This window comes from Fukomys damarensis, unplaced genomic scaffold, assembly GCF_012274545.1.
Source record: "Fukomys damarensis isolate Sample0158 unplaced genomic scaffold, DMR_v1.0_HiC HiC_scaffold_25, whole genome shotgun sequence".
NCBI lineage: Eukaryota > Metazoa > Chordata > Mammalia > Rodentia > Bathyergidae > Fukomys > Fukomys damarensis.
The window spans coordinates 1,422,177-1,447,090 of record NW_022900937.1 but is presented as its reverse complement, the minus strand read 5'-3'; the positions used below and the strand labels follow the sequence as shown (position 1 = coordinate 1,447,090).

The following is a 24,914-nucleotide window of genomic DNA, read 5'->3' as shown; positions in this document are numbered from 1 at the left end:
CTCGGCTCACGCAGCGCCGGCCCGGACACTTTCCCGCGCGGCGCCCTCTCCTGGCGGCCTCTGCTGGCGTCGCCGGGAAAGAGCTTTGGTTTGAAAAGAACGTGGTAAATACTGAATTCTGACCGTAATGTGCTTTATCACAGGCTGTCTTCACGGGCGTAGCGGTCGTGTCAAAATAAGAGTGAGTTAATTAATTGAATTTTAAAAAGAAACACATGCCTTATTTTTAACGAAGTTAGGTGATGACTGACAGATTTCCGTAGAGATCTCAGTCTTCCAGAACTGCTGTCACTCCTGAGTCTTCGCACTAGTTTCTCCCTGTAGCTAGACAAGTCCTCTGCACCCCAGAGCCCTGATATGTGACTCCAGACCGTCAGTCCAGGGACAGGGGTGTACTCTAAGGTCGAATGATTCTGCAGTAGGTGGAAACAACCTGTTTGAAAGAGTTTAGGACCAGGGTTTGTAGTGGACGAGTGAGATGCTGAACGAATGTATTTACCTCCTAACAGGTCAGCGTTACTCTCACTTGCAGAATAGCATTTCATTTTCTACTTATCAAATTATTTGAAGAATCATTCAGAAGAAGAGATCTTTTAATACAGAATGACTGGTAGTAAAATTACTTTCAATTTTATTGTAAATATGCAATTATTAATTATAAATAAGAGATTTTTAATTGTAATTTGCACTGAGAACCAACAGATCTCTAGCTTCTTAATATGATACCAAATCAGGTGGATAATCACTTTCAAATGAAGCCACTTCTGCAAGTCATTTTTCTGTGAGTTCTACCCATGCAGGAAAGCATTATGGTAGTTTTGGCTTAAAATTTTAACAATGTGGGAAAATTTCTTTTTTAATATTTTATTATGATCATATAACTATTGAAAGGATCAATACAAAGGGAATAAATCAGATATTTAAAAGCAAACAGTTTGATATGTTGTTTCCATTTTGACTGAATGAGTTAGGTTTTGGGGAAGTACATTTAGTCTATATTTATGGCATTGCTTTGAAAGTTTTATCTTTCATAATTAAAATCATAAATTACAAATGTTGAATGTGTACACATAGTACTAAATTGCAAAAATGTATTTTATTCAAAAATTTTTCAAGATAGATTGAATACAGTAGTGACCTATACAACAACAAAAATAATTTAATGTAGTGAAAATAAGCAACATTTCCTTCTTGCCTGCTTATAACGTGGGCATTTGACTTTCTGTGCCTGAGAGTCTACCTGAAGGCCACCTCTTCAGCTCTGTGCGAGCTGGAAGCCCAAGGAGAAATTGGGAAGGCCCTGGCCTAAGTCTTTGTCTCACACAGAATTGATCAAATTGCACGAACCACGCATTGCACAAAACATCTCATTTTCTATGCAAGAATTATTTCATAAGCAGTGACATAAATCCTTGCCTCCAGGAATTTTATAAGCTTGACTAATGGTAGTCATGTGTTAAATGCTTTTAAGTGCATTGCTCACGTAATCCTCACAAGCCAATGAGGTGAATATTATTCATATTCCTGTCCGGTAGGTGAAATAAATGCACAATTAGAAATGCAAGGAAACTGACCGAGGTCACATAGCTGCTCAATGACAGGGCTAGTGTTGGAAGCCACAGCTCTTGATCTTAATTAGTCTTGGCTTTGCTATGTTATCTCTTCTTTGAAAAAAAAATGGCATTCCATCAAAGGAAATCTTAGATTTGGGGTATGGGAGAAAAATGAGCAGAAGGCTACTGAGAGAGCACCTTCCGTTTAATGCAGCCTTTGGGCTGTGCACCAGCCATCTGCCCGCAGTCATCTTGAGAAGAAATGCCGTCCCTGCTGTGTGCCGTTCCATACTACCATACAGTCATCTTAGTCAATGGAAACTACTTATATTTTCCTTCTTCAGGGACTTAAGAACCCAGAGAGGGTGCATAAGTACCTGTCACACATACAACTCTGCTTTTCCAAATTTACACAAAAAATCTATATATTTTATAATACTTTCAAGCTTCACAATTCCTATTGTATTATAAATCATGGGGCAAAATTTTACTCTTACTATTTCATCTTTCTTTTTATCCTTAGCTCGTTCTAGTAGTTAAAATACCAATATGTAAAGGACTGATAAAGAAATACCTAAAAGTACATAGCAATGATCACAAACAACTTTAATTGAAGGCTGATATTTGATGCATATTTAAAAGTGGGTTTTTAAACAACTGTCCATTTCCAACCACCAAAATCAAAATTCAAACTCCAATCACAGGCCAGAGTCCTTGCCCCTATCAGTGTGACATTATCATTACATTTATCATTAAAGAGTCTGTCATTGAAGTTTTGATCTCAAAAGTTTTTCCGCATTATAGAAGTCAGTTAAGAAGACTTAGTGTAGACCTAAATTACACTGCTGTGTCCCACAGTCTCTGAGGAGCACCTCTCAAGGGTCCATCAGAGGGCTCTGTAGCACCATCAGCCTCCCCTGCCCCTGGAAGCAAGGCTGCTCTCTGACTCTCACATTGCTCTTAGTCATGTAGATGGGGGGTTTTGGGTTGGAATTTTGCAGAATGACAAGGAGGAAAACACCACATGCTACTCTGGAGAGACCTGGCATTCGGGGAAAGACCTGGATTGCTGTGTTCAAGGTAGCCCCATCCAGAACTGTCTTCCTTTTGGATAATATATCTCCTTTGAGATTTTGTCTCAGCTGAAGACCAGTGGGGAAACCACTAACCTTACACAAGCAGCTTCTTCTGAAGGTGGGCACATTCCACTGCCTGCTCAGGTTGAGTTCCAGCGCCTATTTACCAGATCTGTGAGCCTAAGAGAGCACTTAGGTTCTCCCTGAAATGAAGTCCTTATCTGTGAAACACGGCCGGAAACAGCACAAGTGAGACACATATGTAAGATGCCGAGGGCAGTTCCCAGCCATCCACATGTGCTGTCTCAATGAAGGTTAAGCACGCGCATGCTTTACAGTGGGAAGAACCAAGATTTGCAGTCTGAGAAGTCCCATAAATTAATACTAAATTCTAATAACTGTGCCAGACATGCCTGTGTTCTCCTCCTGTTCTGCTGTACTTAGCAAGTACCTGGCACCCAAGCTTAACTGTCAGGGAACTTTAGGTACTTGAGCCCCATAAACTGCTAAGACCCGGAGAGACTTATTTCCCTTTCACTTCATTTGATGAGGAATAAAGGCTGCGTTCCAGGCTGTACATATTTTAAAAGTAAGTGGATATTTCTCTTCATTCAGGTAATGTTCTCTTCTACAAGATGGATGGCTCTTTGTCTTCCGTGGGAGGGAAGAAAAGTGAATTTGAGTCTGCAAATACAAGTCCTCAACTTCTCAGTATGAGAAGGGATCCGTGGAGCTCACTCTTAACACTTCAGTGTCATGACACAAATATCTACCAGCTATGGCCAGGGCACATATTAATGAAGAACCAGAATTTTCCAGATGAAAAGGTAAAGTCATCTCAGATTTTTCATTGTAAGCCTGGTGGCAACATAAAGTACATTTAAATCATGAATCTACCCCTTCATAGCTAGCTATGTATCTTTGGGAAAATTACTTCACTTCCTTGAGCTACAATTTCTTTGTCAACAACCGATGCCTCCCAGCAATATTCAACGTGAACACAGTCTACACTGCACACAACAGCGCAGAGCAGCACATGGTAGATGTTGGAATCTGGGCTGATTTAAGCACTAAGGAATAGGTTGAAGTAGGAGCTTTTAAATATTCCAAACATGAGATTCTTTAAGTCTATGAATCTTTGAATTCTGACATAGAGCTTTCTTTCTAACCCCAAAATGTATGCCTACTTTGTGTACTTCCAAATCCCTCTCTACACGTGGTGAATAGAATCACCCAGCTGTGGTCAGTAAATTATGTAAACAGCACTCAGTACCTTCTGCTGAGAAGGGAAAGAGGTTATCCCCAATGCCGGGTTTGCCAAATAGTACGCTCACCGCCTCATCGAATCTGTTCCTGCTCATGTATCTAACCCTGTTTCAACATGAACATGGATATTGGAAAGTTAGTTATCAATCTGATGCTTCTCATTTTAGCTTAAAACATTAATTCTTAATCGACATAGCAACTTTAAACTTCTGTCTTGATGACTTCACTTCATAAACTTTATGGAAAAGTAAGAAGGAAAAAGAAAGTGATGAAAATAGAGGTAGAGAAGAAGAAAAAGGAGAAGTATTAGAAAACTGTTATTCTCAGGCTGAGGTATGTACACTGAGGAGAAGAGCACTGAATAAAATTTCATTATGCATTTCTTATATTATTTTATAATTTCATGTCTTAAATGTTTCTTTTTTACTTATTATCCACACAATTCTGTTGTCAAAAAAGACTCTATTCACCTCAGGCTAAGACACAGGGGTGCTCTTCCCTCCTTTGGTTACTTACTTCTGTTCCTCCTTCCCTGTTCTGGGCGCCCACCTCCTAGACTGGTCCTGATTCAGGAGACTCTGCCTGTGATTCTCCCCTAGTCCTGTTTGGATAACTCTCACAAACAATGTTTTCCTTCTTTGTAAATAACAGTTAGTTGGTAGAAGTAGTTATGTCTTTTCCAGTAGGAAAGATTCTCTTAAGATGATCAATCTAAAATTCCTCTAAAGCATGCTACAAACTCAAGGCTGTATGTTAAGAAAATGGCTCCCCAAGCAATGAACCAATGAGATGCCAACGACCTTGCTTTTCTTGATTTCCATTTAGATTCCTCACATTGAGTCCACTGAGGCCACGCTCAAAGCCAACTCCTCTGGAAAATATCAAGGGGCTGCTATAATATGGCCACAAAGAGCAAAAGCAGATTTGTGTCTGGAGAGAAGAAGTCTAAGACCAAATGCTGCCTAGAAAGCGATTTATTCACCTTACAGAGATGAAAGGAGGGAAGCCCTGGTGGGCAATAAAACTCATCCACTGGGGCGGCACGGAGGCTCTCTTATCGGAGTTGGTAGTTGGAAAAGTATCTGGAATCTCAAAGAAGACTCTAAATATTGTCCAAGAAAAATGTCTAAATATATCTTAAAACAGCACTGGTTTGTATTATAGTTTTTCAAACCTACATGCTCTGTAGTTTTTAAACCTACATGCTCTCACTTGAGAAAAATTTATACAGATTAGGGTAGAGTAAAAGGATACCTGAATAAGTGATACGTCAATTACCATATAGCAAAGTGTGAGGGGGCTTGGTAGAAATGAGATGTTTCTTATGTTTAGAACATTTGAGCTAATTAAGTTCAAAAGTTAGAGTTTTGTTTTAGGAAACCTCGTCCACCGAGCAGAACTGACAAATGCATGGTCAAGTTTTTGGTCATTGGACCTGCACAACTTTTTGGATCATGACAAGGAATTAAGTCATAATTATTTAGATACAAAAAGTAATAGGGTGGTAAGAAGAGTAAAGGAAAAGTAGTTGAAGAATTAATGAGAGAAAGAGGACAATTACTGGGAGGGACCTGGGGAGGTGGGGAAGCCAGAGTTTGGTGGGAAAGCAGACCCGGTGTTTCTGTCTGTTTTCATCATGGGACTGATGCTGGGCTTTCGGCCCCCAGGATAACTGAGCTCTGCAGTTTGCTCCAACCAACATCAGTGCCAGGGAAGAGGTCCGAGCGCCACATCCCCTGTGCCCCGACCGAGGTGGACACCTCCAGGAAACCAGGGTACAATAACTGCACACTGATGGGAATGTTTGACTCTCGCAAAGCTTTTGCATAAATTAGAATTCGGTCACAACTTTTTGGATCATGACAAGGAATTAAGTCATAATTATTTAGATACAAAAAGTAATAGGGTGGTAAGAAGAGTAAAGGAAAAGTAGTTGAAGAATTAATGAGAGAAAGAGGACAATTACTGGGAGGGACCTGGGGAGGTGGGGAAGCCAGAGTTTGGTGGGAAAGCAGACCCGGTGTTTCTGTCTGTTTTCATCATGGGACTGATGCTGGGCTTTCGGCCCCCAGGATAACTGAGCTCTGCAGTTTGCTCCAACCAACATCAGTGCCAGGGAAGAGGTCCGAGCGCCACATCCCCTGTGCCCCGACCGGTGTGGACACCTCCAGGAAACCAGGGTACAATAACTGCACACTGATGGGAATGTTTGACTCTCGCAAAGCTTTTGCATAAATTAGAATTCGGACTCCCACTGAGGAGCTAGCGGTGGTTAGGTTTTATGATTTTTTTTTTTTTTTGGAGTTTAACGTTCATCAAATTAGGTATTACTTCAAAGGTTTACCAATAGTCTACTTGAAAAAGACCATGTCCACTTAGGATGGTAAAGATGCGTATTTACACAAATCTCCACAGTGGCAATGTCCTCCTGGCAGACTCGTATTCAGGGCTAGAGTAACTGTTGCCGGTCGGGTCGGAAGTCACTGGAAAGGACTGAGGAAGGGAGAGTAACAGCGAGTGGAGGAGGAAGCTGTGGGGTCCAAGCACACCCTCTACAGAGTATGTTTTGTGGTCACAAAATCGGACAGAAATTTTCACTCTTTGCAAAATATTTACTTGATAAACCAAGTCTAGGAAACAGTAGTTTAGCGTGTAGAAAATCCACACACATACCCCAGCCCTCACTGAGAAGACTCAGAAAACTCCCAAATCTGCGGCCACTGATTTCATTGGCCACTTTGGAAATATGGCTGTCGGAAAACGTAGTTGGTCCTCGAGAGCCAAATAAAACTTTATAAAAACAAGAACAGGGCAAAGTGAAGCAACTGTCGAGAAAACCCACTTTACCGCAGAGCTTGTGGCAAATCTCAGTGCTCCCACTGCACATGTAAAGGCCTGGAGAGCTGTGTGCAGTTCCTAGGCTTTTCTTTAGTTCGGCAGGTACCTCTCAGCAGAATCACCTGTGGATCTGCTGCAACACAGTAACAGGCCACAGTAACGGATTTGCAGCTGAGCATCTGCATTTATGAAGAGAACTCCTGCAACTCTCCTTATCAAATTGAGAATCACCGGTGTGAAATGTCTGTGGTAATACCACTTGACACGAGTGCTTAGCTCAGGGCGGAGGGGTCCATCCCTGGGGCAGACCATGGCTGGCCTCGGGTAAAAGGTCAGCGGCAGCAGCTTAGAAATCCATCCGTGCCCTCCGCTCACCACCAGCCTTGCCCCCATCTGCTTCATTTCGCTGTACTATGTCACAGGCTTCCAGCTGCTCACACCGGCCCTCCAGAAGGGCAGCAGAGCTGCCTCCCCCTCCTTGCTGCCAGGAACCAGGCACCGAAGAGAGCGTCAGTGGCCTCACAGCCCCATGCGCTGGACTCAGCACCGCCAGCCGTCCAAAGGCCGCTTCACTCCTAGGCCCAAAGGTGGCACTTAGCGTGGTAGCGACTTCACACCCTGCACGGGGAGAAGGCAGCAAGCCAGTCTCAGACCAGGGGCTGCCTGCGCTCTCCTCCTAAGTGGACAACTTGAAAATGCATATCTAGTTTGCAGCTTCCTTTTCTTATGGCTTTCAGATGAAAACTTACTTTTATCTCTACAGCATTTTTTTTAATGAAAGCATGGTGAAAAGAACTGTGGGACGATTGTTCCTCCTCAGGAGGAAGTAGCAAAGGGTGGAGTAGCAAAGCGAGCAGCCTGAGGGAAACCAAGGAGCTCAGGGAAGCACACTTCTCTCCGGGTGTTCGGGCAGGTCACGGACGCACCATCTTGGGGTCCTTTCCTGGTCCTTCATCCTTTCCTCTTCCGCCCTGGTCCCTGCTCTGCTTCCTGGATGCCATGAACTGAGCAGCCTTGCCCCGTTATGCTGTCCACCATGATGTTCCTGCTGCCAGGGTCTAAACCCCCAGAAATTCTGAGCCAGATAAACTGCTCCTTTACGCTGTGGTTTTGTGTCAATACTAGGAACAGTAAAACTATTCCTCCCTCCCTCTCTCTCTCTCTAGCTCCAGCTCTCTCTTTCTCTCTGTGAGCAGTTTTCTACTTTCCCTAGAGTCCTGCAATCATGAAACATAGAAAATACAAAGCAAAGTGAATATTTCTTGAATGCTCTGCGAAGAGGAGGAACTGAAGAGAAATAAGCACAAGAAAGGGCCGAAGTCCGGAGAAGCTCAGGAAGCTCAGGGAAAGGGAGTATTTAGGATAAAAGGTTGAGAGCACCACCGCCTTCACCTGAAATCCTGTTAGTAAATAACTTCACAAGTGCTCTGTTTTAAATTCATGAAGCCCAGGGTCTGACAATTTTGCTCAAATCCCCATAAAGTGATTTATTTAGAAGTACATCTTTCCAGAAAATCCACAAAATGGAGTCAAATGGTCTCTTCACTCCCACCATCAATTTTGGCTATCTGTGTCAGCAAGGGAGTGATATCTGTGCTTCTTCCTCTCTGTCTCCACTGTGTAAAGAAGAAATCTGGTTCTTATCAAGCACTCATTGAAGTTTTTTGAAAATATAATAGCAAAAAATAAAATCAAATTGAGATAACTTCTTTAAATGAGAGCATAAAACTAGCCATCATCCCAGACCGAACTGCCCCTCACATGCGCAGGGTCCACGGGGTCTGGTCACCCATCCTCAGCTCTCAGATGGACCAGGTGAGTGGCCCTGTCTCAGGAGGGTCAGCTGGGTCCCTCAAGTGCCTGGACTTGGGCTCTTGGCCACAGGAAGAGCCTAGGCTGGCTCTTTGCTGAGCTTCCACATAAGACAAAGTCCCTGACCGTGTCTCAGCCCGTGCCTCTGCGCGGTCCCATCTGCTCCCTGTCCTTCAGCTGCAAAGCCTCTCCACGCGTCCAGGTGACCGCGAAGCTCTGCAGAGATGCTGCCGTTACAGAGCCGATGAGCAGAGATTCCGGAGCCGAAGCCCGCTTTCCGGAGAAGTGTGGAGAGGGATGCAGTCCTGAATGGGAGAACTTGAGCACGGCTCAGGGGGCTGTGTGTAGCAGCAGGAGCCTGGGTCAGTGTCCATTTCTCCTCCTCCAACTTAGAAAATTCGGGCTATTTTAAGGAGCTGGCGACCTGTAGGGAGCTAACATGAGGAAATGACGATAATGTTCTTGGAGCAAGACTGCTTTGTGAGGGAAAAGCATGGGAAACCACGCCAGGGGTGATTTTCGAGACAAGTCAAGCCCGGTGTGTGAGAAGCGAGGCCCAGGGTGTCATGGAACCGAGGAAATGGCACGGAGATTCAGGATTGCAGGAAGTACAACTTCCGGGGGACTTCTAGGCAAAAGCTTGTCCCGAGTGGCCGTAAGACAGGAAGGGGTTCACACTAAGTTAGAAGCAAGGGTCACAGCCCACCAGCCGCTCGCTCAAGGACCTCTGACTTGTTGGACAGTAGCTGAGAAACAGGCCAGGCTTTGGAGTCCGGCACAAGACACTCAGCGGCCGTTTAAGGACTGAGTGCGTCCCGAGGCTTGGTGTGTCCCGGGGAGCGGAATGGCGGCCATGGCCCAGGCTGCTCCGGAGGTCCAGTCAGGTTCCACAGAGGCCCGGCCGGGATGCTTGTTCTCACCAGATGCCGATTTAGAACTCGTGTACACTGCATTTTCTTATGCTTTCCTTTTCTTTCCCTATCCTGCTCCCTGACCTGCACAGGGCTGGAAGGAATTCCGATTCAGTAACTCAGTGGCCTCTCACCCAGCATTCCTGCTCCTTTTGGGAAGCACAGCTGTGGGGGAAGTGAATGGACCACAGTCTGCCAACTTCTCCGGGTTTTCGCCGCTTGCAAATGGGAGGGCAGCACAAGCGAGGCCCGGGGTCAGCTGTACTGGGTAGATAATGCATTGCCAGGTAGTGTGTGAGTGTGTGTGTGTGTGTGTGTGTGTGTGTGTGTGTGTGTGTGTGTGTGTGTGACATGGAAGGCTGAGCCCAGGACCTTTGCACTGAGCTATATAGCCCCATCACTTTTTTTAAATTTCGAGACAGGGTCCCTCTAGGCACTAAGATGCCCAGCCTGGGCTTTCATTTTGATCCTTCTGCCTCAGCCTCCCAGAGGGCTGAGATTGCAGAGTTGTGCCACACATACCCAGCTGATGGCCTGCTTTTAAAACACTCACCAATAAACAGGGAAATGGGAAGTAGAAACCCATTAAGGACTCTTCAATGGGTAAATAACAAGGTAAAGCTTGCTTTACAGTGAATAATCTAAGGGTTAAATTTATATTATGAGTAAATGGAAATAGACCGGTGTAACAGATACACCTATGGATAAAAATCTAAAATGGAGGACGGATGGGAGTTTGAACTGGGATGATCTTTAAGAGAAAAGCAGTTTGAGAAATTAGGATATGAATGGAATTAAGCAGTAAAAGGCATAAAGACTTCAACACTGACTGCAAAGTGAAAAGTTTCAAGATGGGAAGAATTTTGTTATCAAAAATAGAGAAGTTTAAGCTAAGGGTTGTTGTGCACCCGCTAATCTCAGCACTTTGGGAGGCTGAAGCTAGAAGACTGCATGCTTGAGTCTCAGACACCTTAACTGGACACTGTCTCACAATAAAAATACAAAGTCCTGGGCAGGCAGCTCAGCACAGAGGCCCTGGGTCCAATCCTCAATACAACAAAAAAGAAAAGAAAAAATAGCTACATTTAAAAGAACAATTTATTTTCTAGGAAGATAAATCTGACTTTGAACATGCTAAGATTCATGTAAAGGCAAGATATACAAATAAGTAAATCCAACAGTTTCCTGGTGATTCTGCAGCAACACTCTGTGAGAAGTCAGGACTCTTACTTGATATGGAGGAGACAAAACATAAAAGTAACTGCCTTAGACAGCTTCCCATTGCTGGACAACATACCCAGTGGCACCACAAAAAGGAGAGGTTTGTTCTGTTCGGCTCATGGTTTCAGGGAATTTAGTCCATGGTTACCTGGCTCCAAGGCAGAACATCACAGCAGAGGGCAGAGTGGAGCAAAACGGCTTACTTTGGGGCAGTCTGGCGAAAGAGCAGGGGAGCAGTAGCAGAGAGGAACGGACCGGGGTGAGATACAGATTCCAAATCGGGCCTCCATGACCCGCTCAGACACACTCAGAAGTGGGCACTAAGCCCATAGGCAGCTCCCAAGCTGGTCGGGTTGGCATCTTAACCATCAGTGATGCCCGAAGCTGTGGGCAGGTAAGTTTCCCCAAGAGCATAGAGGGACTTTTAAAGGGTAGAAATGCCAGAGGAAGAAAAAACGGAATCAGTGTGCCAGGAAGACAAGAGCACCGAGTTAGCTGTCAGGAGAGAGCCCCGCAGGCCAGAGTCACATGGAGTACGAAAAGAGCACCAGCTGACAGGAATCTGTATTTGACTCTGGCTGTATTCTTTCTAAATTTCACGAATTTTCCCTAGATGTAAGTTTTTGTCTGTGAAGTAAGTTCTTAGGACGAGATCAGCATTTGCTACAAGATTATTCCATATATGATTTTAAATCCTACATAATGCAAACAAACTGTCCTATATTCAAAAACCCTTGGGAACTGTTTAAACAGATTTGTATTTTGCAGGACTCACAATTTTTACAACGCTGATATGCATCATGAATCTCCAAAATGAGGAGGAGATATAGTTTGCAAAGTTTCCCATTTGACAAAGGAGTAAATAGTTTTGTGTGTGTGTGTGTGTGTGTGTGTGTGTGTGTGTGTGTACCATTTTAAAAAGCAGTATTCCAACAAAATTATAAAAATACTAAACTGGGAGATTGTAAAAAAACCATCACATGCATGATGTTTAACATGCTACCTTTTAAAATAATAACTAAAATGCAGAAATATGACTGTCATCACTAAATGCTATCTCTCAATCTAGAAATACACATCTATTATTCCAAGCTTTTTTCATCCATATTTATCACTGATATTACACATTATTAACAGGACTCATGAACATAGTTATTGAAATGAATTATAGTGTCACAAATTTAGTGTCTGTATTGTCAATCTAAGATTCTTGTGCCTGTGTGCAGGGCAGGAAGGGCCCGCTTTTTCCCCCTTGAGATGGACAGATCTTAAGAACTGTGGGTTTATCATCTTAAGGAAGACTGCGTTGTACACAGAATTCACCAAGTGTTTATCACTGGCTTCGCACGTGAAGAAAACATATCTCCCTCACCTAAGTCCTGCACAGAGCTTACCTCTGGCTCTGTCTGCTCTGTGGATTCCCCAGGTTCCTTGGTTCTCTTGGGGTCCAGGCTGAAGCCCCACCCATTCTGACCCCTGAGGTGGACGCTCCGTCAGCCCAGCCAGAGTCCCAGTGATGCTCTACCTGCACTGGCTGTCCCGGTCTTCACTCAGATCTTTACCCATCTGGCTATTTTTAAACAAATAATATGTATGTGCATTAAAAGATCAAAAGATATTAGATCAACTGCTGATGATAGAACTTTTAGTATTTCCTCTTCCTATTTCTACTTCTGTTTTTATTATCTGTTATGAATATCATTATTTTATAATTAGAAATATTTAAAGCTTCGTTGAATGTCTTCCAGCATTCAAAAGACTGTAACAAACAGAATGAAAGTTTTGAAGGTTAGAGGTGAAATTGAGAGGCAGTTATTTGATATCAGTGAAATGGCATCACGCAAAGCGACAGAAAAGTGTGACTTGGGGTGAAAGAACATGTGGGGGCACGTGTTCACTCAAAGCAAGGACACACAAGGAAAGGCTACATATGGTCAGATATTTTCTATTGTTTAGTTTTTAGGCAAATGGTTTCTGATTAATCTCCTTAAGAGAAAAGCAGTAAGAATGCATTTGTGATCGTTCAACTGCATGCATTACAAACTGGGAGAAGGATGTCCTTGTGCATCATGGCACGGAAGGGAGCCACAGCAAGGTGGGTGCCTCCTAAGAGGCCCCAGGGATAGTAGCTTTTCCTCAGTGCTACACATTTCTCCAGCTTTCCTAACAAAGGTGCAGATGTAGAAGGCAATCAACATGCTTCATGGGGAAATCTGGGAAAGACTGTTTCTCCAATTCACAGACCTAACACTGTACCGGACGTTAAATCCCACAGCACCTGTGTCTCCCTGGTGGGCAGACACACGCGGTCACGCTCAGCGGCTGCTCCCACAGACACAGGTGTGGAGCACCTCCTACCATGCACTTCCTAAACCAAAACAAAGCCACCCACTGTTTCTTAAACAAAGGCCCAGGCTAGGTGTCTCTCCATGAAAAGAGACTACAAAGTGTCCCTTCCAGTCTTCCCACAAGCAGGAAAATGTTTACAGTACAGTGATCACCATCTCGTGCCACCGATAGACTTCTTGGTAAGTCCTGGGCTTTTCCTTAATTTCTCTGATGTACTCTCATTTTCACCCTAAATGTGCTTCGTCTCAGTGAAATGTCAGCTCAGATCACATTTTCCTAGAGTGGGTGAAGGTGTAGGGTGGACAATGAAAACTTTCCCAGCTGTACTAGCTTACCACTGACAGAAGGCCAGGGTAACGCACCGCATGACAAGGACTTAGAACAATCAGCACAGTGCCTTGTAGTAGAGGAAATGTCCCTGGAAAGTGAAGTAAAATGGGACTATAATTTGAAGTTGACACATGGCATCTCATAGTTAGAAGGGACAGATAGCAAAACATTACTTAAGTAAAGTACACGGAAGACTCTAAGGCTCTACTAATACTTAAAATCCAAAAGTAATTATTTCATATCTAATCCAACAAACAAGAATACCCCATGTGTTGCAGACTTTGATACACTGGCATCTTCCCAGTGTTCTGAAATTTCAAGATGAGCTTTGTCCTCTATTTTCTTCCTACAAACATGTTAAAGCCTTCCTAATCTTCTCTTTGCCCTGTTATCCTCCATGAGCTTTGCTTTCAGCGCTTAAGTAAGTATTCCACTTTGCTATCTAGAGATGGGCTTTGGAGCATGGATGAGCTACTCTATTGGTGGATTAAGCTTAACATCTCATTTAGGGGGAAATTATACAACAATTGAGGCCTTACCTGAGTACAAACTGTTCATACCACATACTCTGGTTTTGAAAGTGGCACATATAATCTTCACTGCAAATGTACCGCATAAAAAGAAATATGTTGTTTCTGAAACCTCATTTTCTTAGAAGTTGACAAAGAAATGTTTGTACATTTTCTTATCATTCACAAGTTTCTCCTAATAGCTTTCATGTTTGGGGATTTCTAAATGTGTATTATTTGGTACAGCAAGAAAAACAGTCCACTGCTAAAGTTGGGAACTGATTTGTATTCATGTAATCACACCTCATATAAATAAAGGGAATATATGTGTCTTCCCAGCACACAGAATAAAAGGATGCAATTCTCACACAGTGGACTCATTGAGTACGGCTGTCTACACCACGGATAAGAATTCAGTTGTACAGATTTATAGTGGTATATGACTCCAGTGAGTTTATCTTCCAGATAGGACACATGAGGACCTTTTTAATTGTATTGATTGAGTAGGGTTTAAAAGGGTCATTAGAAGAAAAATGTTTTCTTTGACCAACCTCCCATTGGACCAACTCTTCCTTCATTATCATATCCTGGACTTGTCATCCCTGCAAATTCTATCATCAGTCATATCTTCCAATACTCAAGTTTCTACTCTCCTGATCTGTACTTCCAGTCCCACCAAATACTCAATCTCAGTGCTCTAATTTTTTTTCAATTCATTAATTGATAAACAGAAAGTGGGAAAACTGGGGCCAGGATAGCAAGTGTAGATAAATTTAGGGTGACTGTGGTTCAGAGTCAAATAATAGTTTCATGTTCCAGCATCGTAATTTTCCTTCCTCGGGCCCTGACGAATCCCCCGGCTCTGGAGTCCTGTGAGGATGCAGTGGGAGGAGCGCAGAGTGTGCTGAGCACTGTGCATGGTGGCCCTGGACCCGAGGGGTGGACCGTCCCCTGGCCGGGCATCAGCACAGCAAACGTCGGAGTGAGGCCTGACCCTGAGTTCTGTATCCACCCTGTCCCTGTCATGCCGGCTCTGTCCCCTCCTGTGTTTTCCAGCTGCCGTAAAGTGAGCATCTCTTCTCTGCCACAACCCTTCCAGGGCGAGGTTCCTGCCCTGGAGCCAGCAGACCATGCACCGGAAGCGTGTCAGCCGCATTAACCCTCTCCTCCTTTGAGCTGTAGACAGAGGGCCACTGTGTCTCAGCGTAGGAAAAGCCGACCTAACCAGTATGAGCCTGGCAGTGCAAAGACGTCATGTGGCAGTGGGAATCAAGCTAATAACAATTCCAGAAGCTGCCAGGTGAATATCTTGGTTTCTTAAATCCTGAAGCTTTACGCGAGGACATATGTGAGCTGGTTTTCCTACAGTTTTTCCTTAATTTAATTTAGCAATTATCTAAGAAAGAGAATTTACTGTTCGCATCATGCTAGACATTAGAGAATGAATACAGGAGAAGAGAGGAGGAAACTAAGAAGTAACATTTATTAACTATTAAGTAAGTGGCAGGCGTTTTGCTCAATATTGTAAACACTGTGTCTTATTGAAGTGGATGGAAAGGTGGCCAAGCTGGCAAGAGTTGATCTCCAATTCTTCCAGTTCCAGCCCATGTTCTTTAACAAGGCAGGCAGAGAAGGGCCTAGAGACCACAGTACATAACACAGAAGAGCTGGTATTAGAGCTGAATATGCAAGTGTAAGAAAACAAACACGTTAATATAGTAAATAACACTTACCAAATAACTGCGGTGTCTGTTAATGAAATGCTTCACCATGCTCTGTGAAGAGAGCAGTGTTTTAGCAGGAAGGTCTGGAGCTGGCATGGCAGGTGGATGGAGCCCCAGGCGTGGGCACCGGGGGACCATGGTGGAGAAACTGGAAACACAGGCCTAGGCCACATTCTGGAGAGTTCTCCGGACACTAAGAAACATGGGTTTTATCCTAGAGGAGAAGACAGATACAGTTTAAATTTATAAATGAAGAAGTCTTGTGATGATATCTGAATCTTTTTAAAAAATTATGTCATGAGGTGAAAGATGGATTGAAGTATGTGGATCCTGAATAAATATAAAGAAAAGCAAATTAAATACACAGGATTACTCAAACACTTCAAGAAACAGAAGAAGCTCGGACAAATGAACTGGGGTTATGACAGGAGCTGGGATACGTAGGTGGACAGGCCCGAAAAATAGAATTGTTGCAATTTGCTGGCTAGCACTATAAGGTCAGGAGAGAGGCCTGCTGCCTGGATCTCTGTTCGCGTCACCAGCGAGCACCCGAGTTGTGTGCTTTGGTCCCAGAGACACAGAGCTGGCACACGGGAGGGCGGGCGGCAGAGATGATGGGCCGGTAACAGGCAGGGCAGGGGTCACAGCTCCTCCAGAACACACGGGTGGGGCACACTGCGCAATCCCTGCCGTGAGAGTTACAAAGTGTACATGTATTTCTTCCCATAGAAACCCACGGCAGTGAAAAGAACACAAGATCTCTTATAAGAAGAGACCGTGAAGTAAAAAAGAGAAAGCTGAGTTAGACCTGTGGGAAACTGGCTTCTCAAAAGGGCCAGACACAGTTGAGAGCCATACACAGACGAAAATCCTTAACCACAGAAGTGTAAAAGAGGAGGAGACGCAGCGAAGGAGCAGCTCCCAGAGTCCTGCTGGCCCTGGGCGCAGATGGTCCAGGAGGTGGGGAGACGCTGCGGACGGGCACTGGGGAGCTCCGCTGGGCTGTTCATTCTCTGGGGCAGAGCCCGAAGTGCAGCACCGCTGGACACGGTGGAACAAGTAGGGTCTTCCATGGAAGTTGGCGATAAAGAAAAGCATTGGATAAGCTGGGAAGAATGAGATTCTTAATTTTTCAAAGATAAAGCTAAAATTTTATATGAAGAGGAAGGAAGCAAATAGCAGAGTGACATAGTTTAAAATGTGTATTTAGTCGGCAACAGAGCGAGATTTGGCAGGAAGCGAGCCTTAACCAAAAGCACAACAGGAGAGACACCAAGAAGAATCTGAGTACCCTCCACAGGCGGCCAATGTGGGAAAAGCTTCAAGATGGGGTTATTCTGAGCCACAGGCGAGGGAAGCTGACAGGCTTTAAAAACGCACGTGTGGAAATGTGTAAGGTGGTGTGAGTTAAATCATTTTCCTGCTTGTACAGAGACTGAGATGAATTTGCTTGGTAAGAGAAAGAGGGTGAAGGAAGCTGCGTGGAAAGCGAAGGAAGGAATACAGTGCTGACGTTTCTTCTGTGAGAAACAGAGAACTCACCTTGGAGAGACCCGGCCGCCGCCCTCTTTGAGCAGAGCCCACTTTAAATCTCCCCCCCACCATGCTTCCTACCTGCTGCAGAGGCACCAGGCACCGAGGTGGGCAGAGCCCAGAAGCACAGCCACACCCTCCAAACCCCAGTCACCGTCCAGCCCGGCTCTACCTCAGGGCCTGTCCCTGGCGAAGAGCCACACCGCTTAGAACCCAGCCCGCACCACCGGAAGTCGCCCTGTCTCCTCTTCCGCCTTCAATCCCCTTTTGCGCTCATTACGCTGGAAAGACCTTACCGACTTAGGAGGGCAGCTGGCCTTGTCTCCAGTTCGGAAATGCACCTGTCCCGTTGAGCTCCTACCCTTGCTTCTTTTGCTTTTGTCCCAACTCACCTGACCGGGGCTTCCAAACTGAATATGAAATACATCTATACATAACACAGCATTTCCAGGACACAAAGACAATTTGTCGCCACTTTTCTATTTCATATTCTAGATGGCTCTAGTTCAGCCCTGGAACATTTAGCTCAGTTTCCAAACATCATATTAATGCATGATTTAGGCAGTAAACAAGAGTTGAAAATAAAATCCTCTTGGATATTCAGCTGTTTTAAAATCTGAAGGGTTTAGTAATCCTTTAAATCTGCAATCAGTAAAAGAAAGCTATTGTCACTAAATCACATGTAGTTCTTCAGAAACCACATAATGCAAAGTTCTCCAAAGAATAATTATCATTAAATGGGAGGATGAAACAATAATGGCATGTTACAAGGCCACTTACACACACGTGCCATTTTATTTGACGTTATTGAAGTCTTTATTCTCCTGCTTAGAACTGAAGTTATAGCAAATCCGATCAGAGTCATAAAATTACCAGAGGTGAAACTCATTCCCTGGTGCTCGATGTTGAATGAACGCTGAGCAGCAGTGTAAATAAGGAGACACATTGGGTGGAAGTTGGCCTGCTGACCTATAAATTGGTTCTTTTTCACATTTATTATGCCTACATATAATATATATAGTCTGTAGACTATATTAACAGTAAAAATACGGCATTGTTTTCAAAATCTGTATGTTATCATCATTACAGAGAAATGTTACTTAGAATAGTAATTTTGCACAGTCTTGAAGATCTATAGAATTTCTGTTAATAGTGATCTTTCCTTAAATGTCGTATGTTTTTAATGTAAAATCTAAGAATTAGTGCCAGGTGTGGTGGCACATGCCTGTAAACCCAGCGCTTGGGAGGCTGAGGCAGGAGGATCACTGTGAGTTTGAGACCAGCCTGAGCTACATAGTGAGTTCCAGGTCAGTCTCAACTACATAGTGAGACCCTGTCTCAAAAAATAAATAAGTAAATAAATAAAATATAAGAATTATACCAGTTTAAATTAACATTTTTTGTCTTTATAGCTTTTGCTGTTTCATTTTTCCTTCATGAAAAAGTGTATAACCTTTATTCTATCTGTAGTTTTTGGATTCTTCTATTTCCGTATATGCAAGGCCCATATTTTCATTTTCAGCATCTATGTTTTACTGAATGCAATTATATTTAGTTTTCTCCTTGTACCCCAATCTGGTCTTTACTGAACTGTACAGTTTCTGCCGATAATGGTATGGGATGACTACCGATAGCACTTTGATTTTCACGGAATTGCCTTCTCCTCTGAAAACTGAGAACCTCAAGAGGACACAGGGAGGGGAATAGGGGCCTCCCAGCTGCAGAGCAAGTAGGAGATTGTGGATTGGAACCAAGATCCACAGACCCTCCTGGTCCTACCTCAGACAGCTCTTGAGCCCCCAGACACCCATCCCACTCCCAAACCCTCAGTCTCCTTAAAGCTAATTTTTAATCTATCTAGAAAGGCATTCTATACTCGCAGGAGCTCAAACACTCAGTACAGAAAGCTCTGGTGTATAAACAGCTGGGAAACAGACAAGTGACAGATAACACAGTGAGTGTTTTTATCTTCCCAGCTTCAGCCCTTTGTTAGATTATAAGTTTTTCGAAGACCACTGGTGAAGCTATTGAGTTGCTGACAGCAGCACAGAAGAATGCAGAGACAGGAGGATTCCTCCAGACAGACTTGCCCCAAACAAGCCGATAGCGCCTAAGAGTTTAAGTGACATCTCTTCTCCCAAATCCTTAGGACAAAACCCAAAAAAGCCGTGGGATCTTGGGTGTCAAGTGTGAATTGAAACCTAACTCATGCCTTGAATTATATCATATCCTCCTATAAGCCTCCGTGTTAACAAATCACCCAGAAGAGGACTCCGTTTCTTTTCCTCTGAAAGTGATTAAGCAAATTCTTTTATCCTTTTTGTTTCCCTTTGATCAAAAACAGCCAGCTGCTAAGAATAATTTCCCAATTAGACATTTAGCATAAAGAGTGCCTTTATTTTTATGTCAGCTAAAATATAGTATTTTTTCTCTTGACAATAATTTTGGCATACATGCATTTAACTGAAGTGTTGACAAAGTGTGTGGTATTCAGCAAATGCTATAAAATATCGAAGGGATTTGTGCACGCTCTTAACAACACCAGAGCGTTTTTCTAATTCATCCCTACACTGCCTTGGAACGAATGGAGATGAGGCTGTGCTCCAGGCTGAGGAGCAGCACCAGCCCAGCCAGCAGCTTGCGCTCGCCGTTCAGATCGCTGAGTCTGACGCACAACTGGTGCCATCCTTTTCCTCACTCGGAAGACTCCTGAGATTCCGGCGACCTCCTCCAAGCAACTCTTACCAAACAGCCTTTGGGGAGTTAACTAACATCAACACCGACCAGAAACTTGTATTAGCTTCAGTTCCCTGAGATGTAAACGTTAAGTGAGAAGAGCACAACAACATTAGCTTTGAACGGGGACAAAGCTAGGAAATTCAATCACACTAGCAACTCTGGATTCCAGAAGTGAATGCGCTTTCCCACTCCAGTGCTGGTTCTAAGTACAATGGCTCCATCACTTCCCATTACACAGCATTTGTTTCCTCCAACTATGACAGGGGATGGAGCAGGCAGTTAGTTTACATGTTTTCATTTTAAGTTTTAAATTTTTCCATGGGGTGATATTTGAGGAAAAATTAGATTCAAATGCCTGAGTTCCCTTTTCCCAGAGAGGGAGCTTACCAGCAGGCCTCTCTACCATTGGTAAGCAGCCTTGAAACCGCGCCCATAACTCGAGAAGTGTCAGGTGAGACAGTGCAAGGCAAAGCGTGAACCGACTTCCGCAAAGAGAAGCCAAGCGTGAAGGGTGGCCGAGTGCCCACTGCTGCACTCTCCAGTATGTGACGGCAGCCGGGGACGCTGCTTACTTTTAAGCTAAAATCCATTGAAATTTGAGAAATCAAAGCTTCAGTTCACTTGCTGCGTAGGCCCATTCCAGGTGCTCCCGGGTCACACCTGGAAAGTGACTGGACCGTAGGTGCAGATGTGAGCAGATGCCGTCCTTGGAGAAAGCGGCGCAGCCCAGTGCTGGCCATGCAATGGCCTCCAGGAAATGGGCACGAGTGGAGACGGGGTAAAGGTGAGGAATCAGACAGACATCTCTAGGAGTTAAGGTGAGCTGAGTAAAGTTCATTCTCAAAGGAAATAAATTTCCTTTTTCTGCTTTTTACATTTTCAAAGGCTTTGTCTCAGTCAGTATTCAACTTTTTGCGATGTCTTAACATATACCTTCTGCCGGAAAGGTCTTTAGGCTGAATCATTGATACTTTGGGGCTGGTTTTTAGTAGTGACTGTAAAACATCGATTTGGCAATACTTTTTTCTGTTAGTGCCTCCTTGCCCTGGTATCGATTTGATTAAATGAAACTATTTGAGCATATAAAACATTGCACGTTCACTCTAGCTCTCAAAACCCTGACAACTAACTAAAAGGGATTCCCCTTTAGATTATAGACTGGGAAATAGGCTGACAGCTGGTGACTTGGCAAGAGTGCACAGCTCTCTGCAAACTTAGAGGAGCTAAGTGACATTCACAGCCCTTTGCCTACTTAAAACCTAAGGCTTTTGAAGATAAATCCTCTACAGGCCGGGCAGCATCGCAGCCCTTCAACAAAGGAACTCAATCTTGATACTTAGTATCAGAGCTTTCCACATAAAGTGAAGGCGAACACATTGAGCATTTTGAGGAAAACCTGACGAAATATTGAGGAATGTCACATCATTTTACAATATTTTCAGTTATTTTTTATTTAGTGGAGACTCTCTAGTGTATAAAAAAAAAAAAAGACATGGGGAACTTAACGTCTCCTAAAGAGAAGCTTTGTACTTACTAGTACAGGCTACAAAATAGAACAATTGGATTCAGACTACAAGTGTAACCTTGATCAATCACCAGGTCTCTCTGGGCCTTGGTTTCTTCATCTGTAAAACTGGAATAATAAGATTGCTTTCCTCTAGATTTGGATTAGTTAACACATTTTGTACCACATGACGGCACTGACAGTATACAGTTTATTTAGAGTTAGGTATTAGTTTTACTTCAATCCAATTTCCTCTTTGAAGAGCAGGAACGCATTCATTTTCAATTCCTATGCAGTGTTTAGTGTACTGCACTGCTGTTTATTATACTGTCTCCCAGAGATGGACATTTTTTCCAAGCTCCAGGAACAACTGACTAAAATATCAATGCCAGATCATTAATTCATAATGGAAATGATGGCTTGAGAGGCCATTGAACATTGGACAGTAGTTTCCCCACATGACAGCATTTTAAACCTCTGGTCAACTGACGTGGAAAAACAAGTTGTACTAAAAAGTTTGCCTAATATGGGTGGAATGTTCTTTATGTGGTTCAAATACTTAATGCCCCTATGTGAAAGGCTCTCATGAACTCACATGAATAATAAGGTTATACTCACTGCCCAGCCCAGAAAGTCCTTAGGACAGACATGCTTTTTCCTAGACTGATAAATAAACACATCTTAAATACATTTTTATTCATTCAAAAATATTTTCTGAGTATCTGCCTGTTCCAGGCAATAAGAGCAAAGTCATGATCCAAAGAGTCAAAAACCCTTACCCGAGTGGTAGTTACATTCTAGGAACAGTTTGTGGCTTACTGCTAAGGTGCATAAAATGAACTTTTTAAAAACAAAGATATGTTTATATGTGCATGGCTATTGCTTTTCCATGTTAGGAAATACATCTCCAGTTTTGAACCTGCACTATCACCAAAAGTAACCAAAAAGCGGTGGGGGGCTGAAGTTAAGAACTGCAGATCACCAGAGGTATAAAATGTTACACCTCACTCACTAGGTGCATGGGTTGTCACGTACCACATCCTTGCATTAGCACAAAATTCACTTTAGTCTTTTATCTAAAACCTGGTTTACAATATTTAACAAAATTCAAAGCAAATATCTAGTGCAGTCCATGTTCTATGATAACATTTTAAACTTATGCTTATCTCTCTAAAATATCCCAGCATGCGGAAGAGTGAAAGGAGATTTTTATTTGGTGTAACCCACTGTTATCCCACCTCTGTCAGGAAGAGTTTCATATCCACACAGCAGAAATCAAACATGCTTTGCATTTTACTCCCCTAATAAGGTGGTCGAGGACTCAAAACCACAAGTTTAACTGGGTTTTCCAGGAGTGCTTCCCTCCCTGCCCCCACCCTGCAGGAGTGTAAGTCTTTGGCCTTCAGTAATACAGTTTGAAGGATCTAAAATGTCTGTAAACACATTTTGCCCTGCTTATCTCAGCCTCCACTCTGTTCATTGGGATCCATGTTTAGATTATTCCCAGAGAGGGGACGGCACCTCCTCAGGGCCTGCGAAATGTCATGGGGTCATCCGGGCTGGGTCCGCCATTGGGGCCTAGAAGGAATGCATTTACTTTTAACAGACTGCAGTTTTCGCCTGTGAAAAATTAGTATGTCAAGAGATAACCATGTAGGGAGGGTTCGTGTAAAGTTACCGCACCATTAGGCCTACTGGGGAAGTGCCCAACACCTCAAGGAAAAGGAAGTGATGACCACAGGCACACATTAAAAATGCAACCTGTAATAAGGATGCTAATAATAAAGCTTTTCAAATTTGTATTACTACGTGATACCTAAAGATGTCTCACTGCACCACGTCACTTTCCCTGATAAGCACCCTGTGATAGAGAAACTGCATTCGCCTGTCCCACTGCACAGGCATTTTCTATGGTAAAAGCATAGATCTCAGTTGTCTGTATTTTGTTCTTGACCAGACTCCTGGCTTTCAATGTAATCATTTCACACACATTTGTTGGATGAAGATTTTGTGCAAGTCTTATTTTTTAAAAAATCAGAGCACTTAAAATCAAATTCAGCAGCCTGGTCAAAGATTTCGGTGGCTAAGAAACACAGTAGGAAGATCATGAAATCAAGCATTTATTGCACTCTCTCATTGGGAGATATTTTACTTCTGTAAAAGAAGCACAGTAACACCACCTCAAAAAACAAGCCATCCAATGCAGGGAGCGTGAAGTCACTCTAATATTGCCAGATGCACAAAGGCAGCTATGTACGTGATAAAACTGTAAGAGCAGACAGTCATACTAGAAAGCGAGAAACCGAAGACACTCCTAAATTCTCACAGTCACCAGATTCTTCCTTGCTATCACGGAACTCGGAGAGGCTCCCCCCGGATCAAAAGCATCAGGTTTCACACACCATGTCTTTGTCGTTAAGCGCAGTGGGTTCAGGAGCCTCAGCCAGCTTGACTCAGCTGTTCCCAGGAAAAGAAATGAGGATTTCCCGGAGGAACCGTGGAAGGGGACCCCCAGAGGGGCAGCACAGCACTGCGATTTGGGATTCAAGCTTCTGAGCATCAGATTTGCACAACTACAGCAGTGCTTGTCATTGCAAGTGCTTGTCTGTGGAAAAGACTAGTTCTGGCATGGTGTGACAGTCATTGTTTGCAAAATCGTTACCGTAAGTTAGGTGGTTTTCCAAGGACAGAAGCCCAAATAAACCTTAGGCTGTTTTCTTTTTTAGTACCTTTCTATTAGACCATCTAAATCCCCACTATTACAGCCTTTTCCTTGTCACTTCCACGGAAAGAGATCAACTCGGAAGTGAGTGAGTTATTCCTAAGAAAGCCTGGCCTGTGCCAAGTCCAGTAGAAGGGTTACCCGGATGTCTTGCCTGGTGTGCTTCTATTAATGCAGGCTCCAGGAGGCTGCCGCTTCCCTGTTAGCTGCCTGTCCACTCTAATCCCATTATTTTTCTGCTTCTGCTGCCTCACTCTGAAATGTTCAGTCTTGCATCCTCAGGCTAGTTTTCTTCACAGGTGAATTGTGCTCCGCAGCCTCTTCAGAAGTCACTCAGCGGGTCGCAGGCTTTGAAATGCAGTGCTCTTCTCCTGAACCTCCGTTCTGAGGTGCAGATAAAACCTTTGGTAGAGTTATCATCAACATACACTCAGATATCACTAAATTCTGTTATAGAAGGTACAATCAAAAAATAAAGTGCGCTTAAATTTTGAGTTATAGTAACAAACACATTGCCACAAAACCCCTCAAACTCACTTACCCCGCCATCCTTGCCACTTTCTGAAGAAGTCCTGGAAGTCCTCTTTTGGAAGTGTCGTTTGCATGCCGTCGTGGCTGCCTCAGTGTTCTGAATCAGCTCCAAACACTGACCCTTCATGGTCATTTTCATTTAGGGAAAGAGTCAGGAATAGCACGGTGCCAGATCCAGTGACGGAGTGGAAGAGGACCCACCACCATGATTTTAGGGGCGCCTTTCTGTTGGATGGCACTCAGCAGAGGCGGTCACCATATTTGTGATCGCACCTTGTAAAGACACTCACCAAAGA

General features: G+C 43.6%; 2 long non-coding RNA genes across 2 annotated transcripts; one reads left to right on the top strand and one right to left on the bottom strand.

Annotated features, from left to right (window-relative positions):
• Positions 1-30: 30 nt before the first annotated feature.
• LOC104874482 lies at positions 31-4,950 on the top strand. The gene is made up of 3 exons (XR_783745.2): positions 31-104; positions 3,245-3,456; positions 4,721-4,950. It is a non-coding gene; the product is annotated as an uncharacterized LOC104874482 (long non-coding RNA).
• A 10,423-nt stretch (positions 4,951-15,373) lies between these two features.
• LOC104874481 lies at positions 15,374-17,371 on the bottom strand. The gene is made up of 3 exons (XR_783744.2): positions 17,204-17,371; positions 15,599-15,803; positions 15,374-15,502 (listed from the first exon to the last, which is right to left on the bottom strand). It is a non-coding gene; the product is annotated as an uncharacterized LOC104874481 (long non-coding RNA).
• Between the last annotated feature and the right edge of the window lie 7,543 nt (positions 17,372-24,914).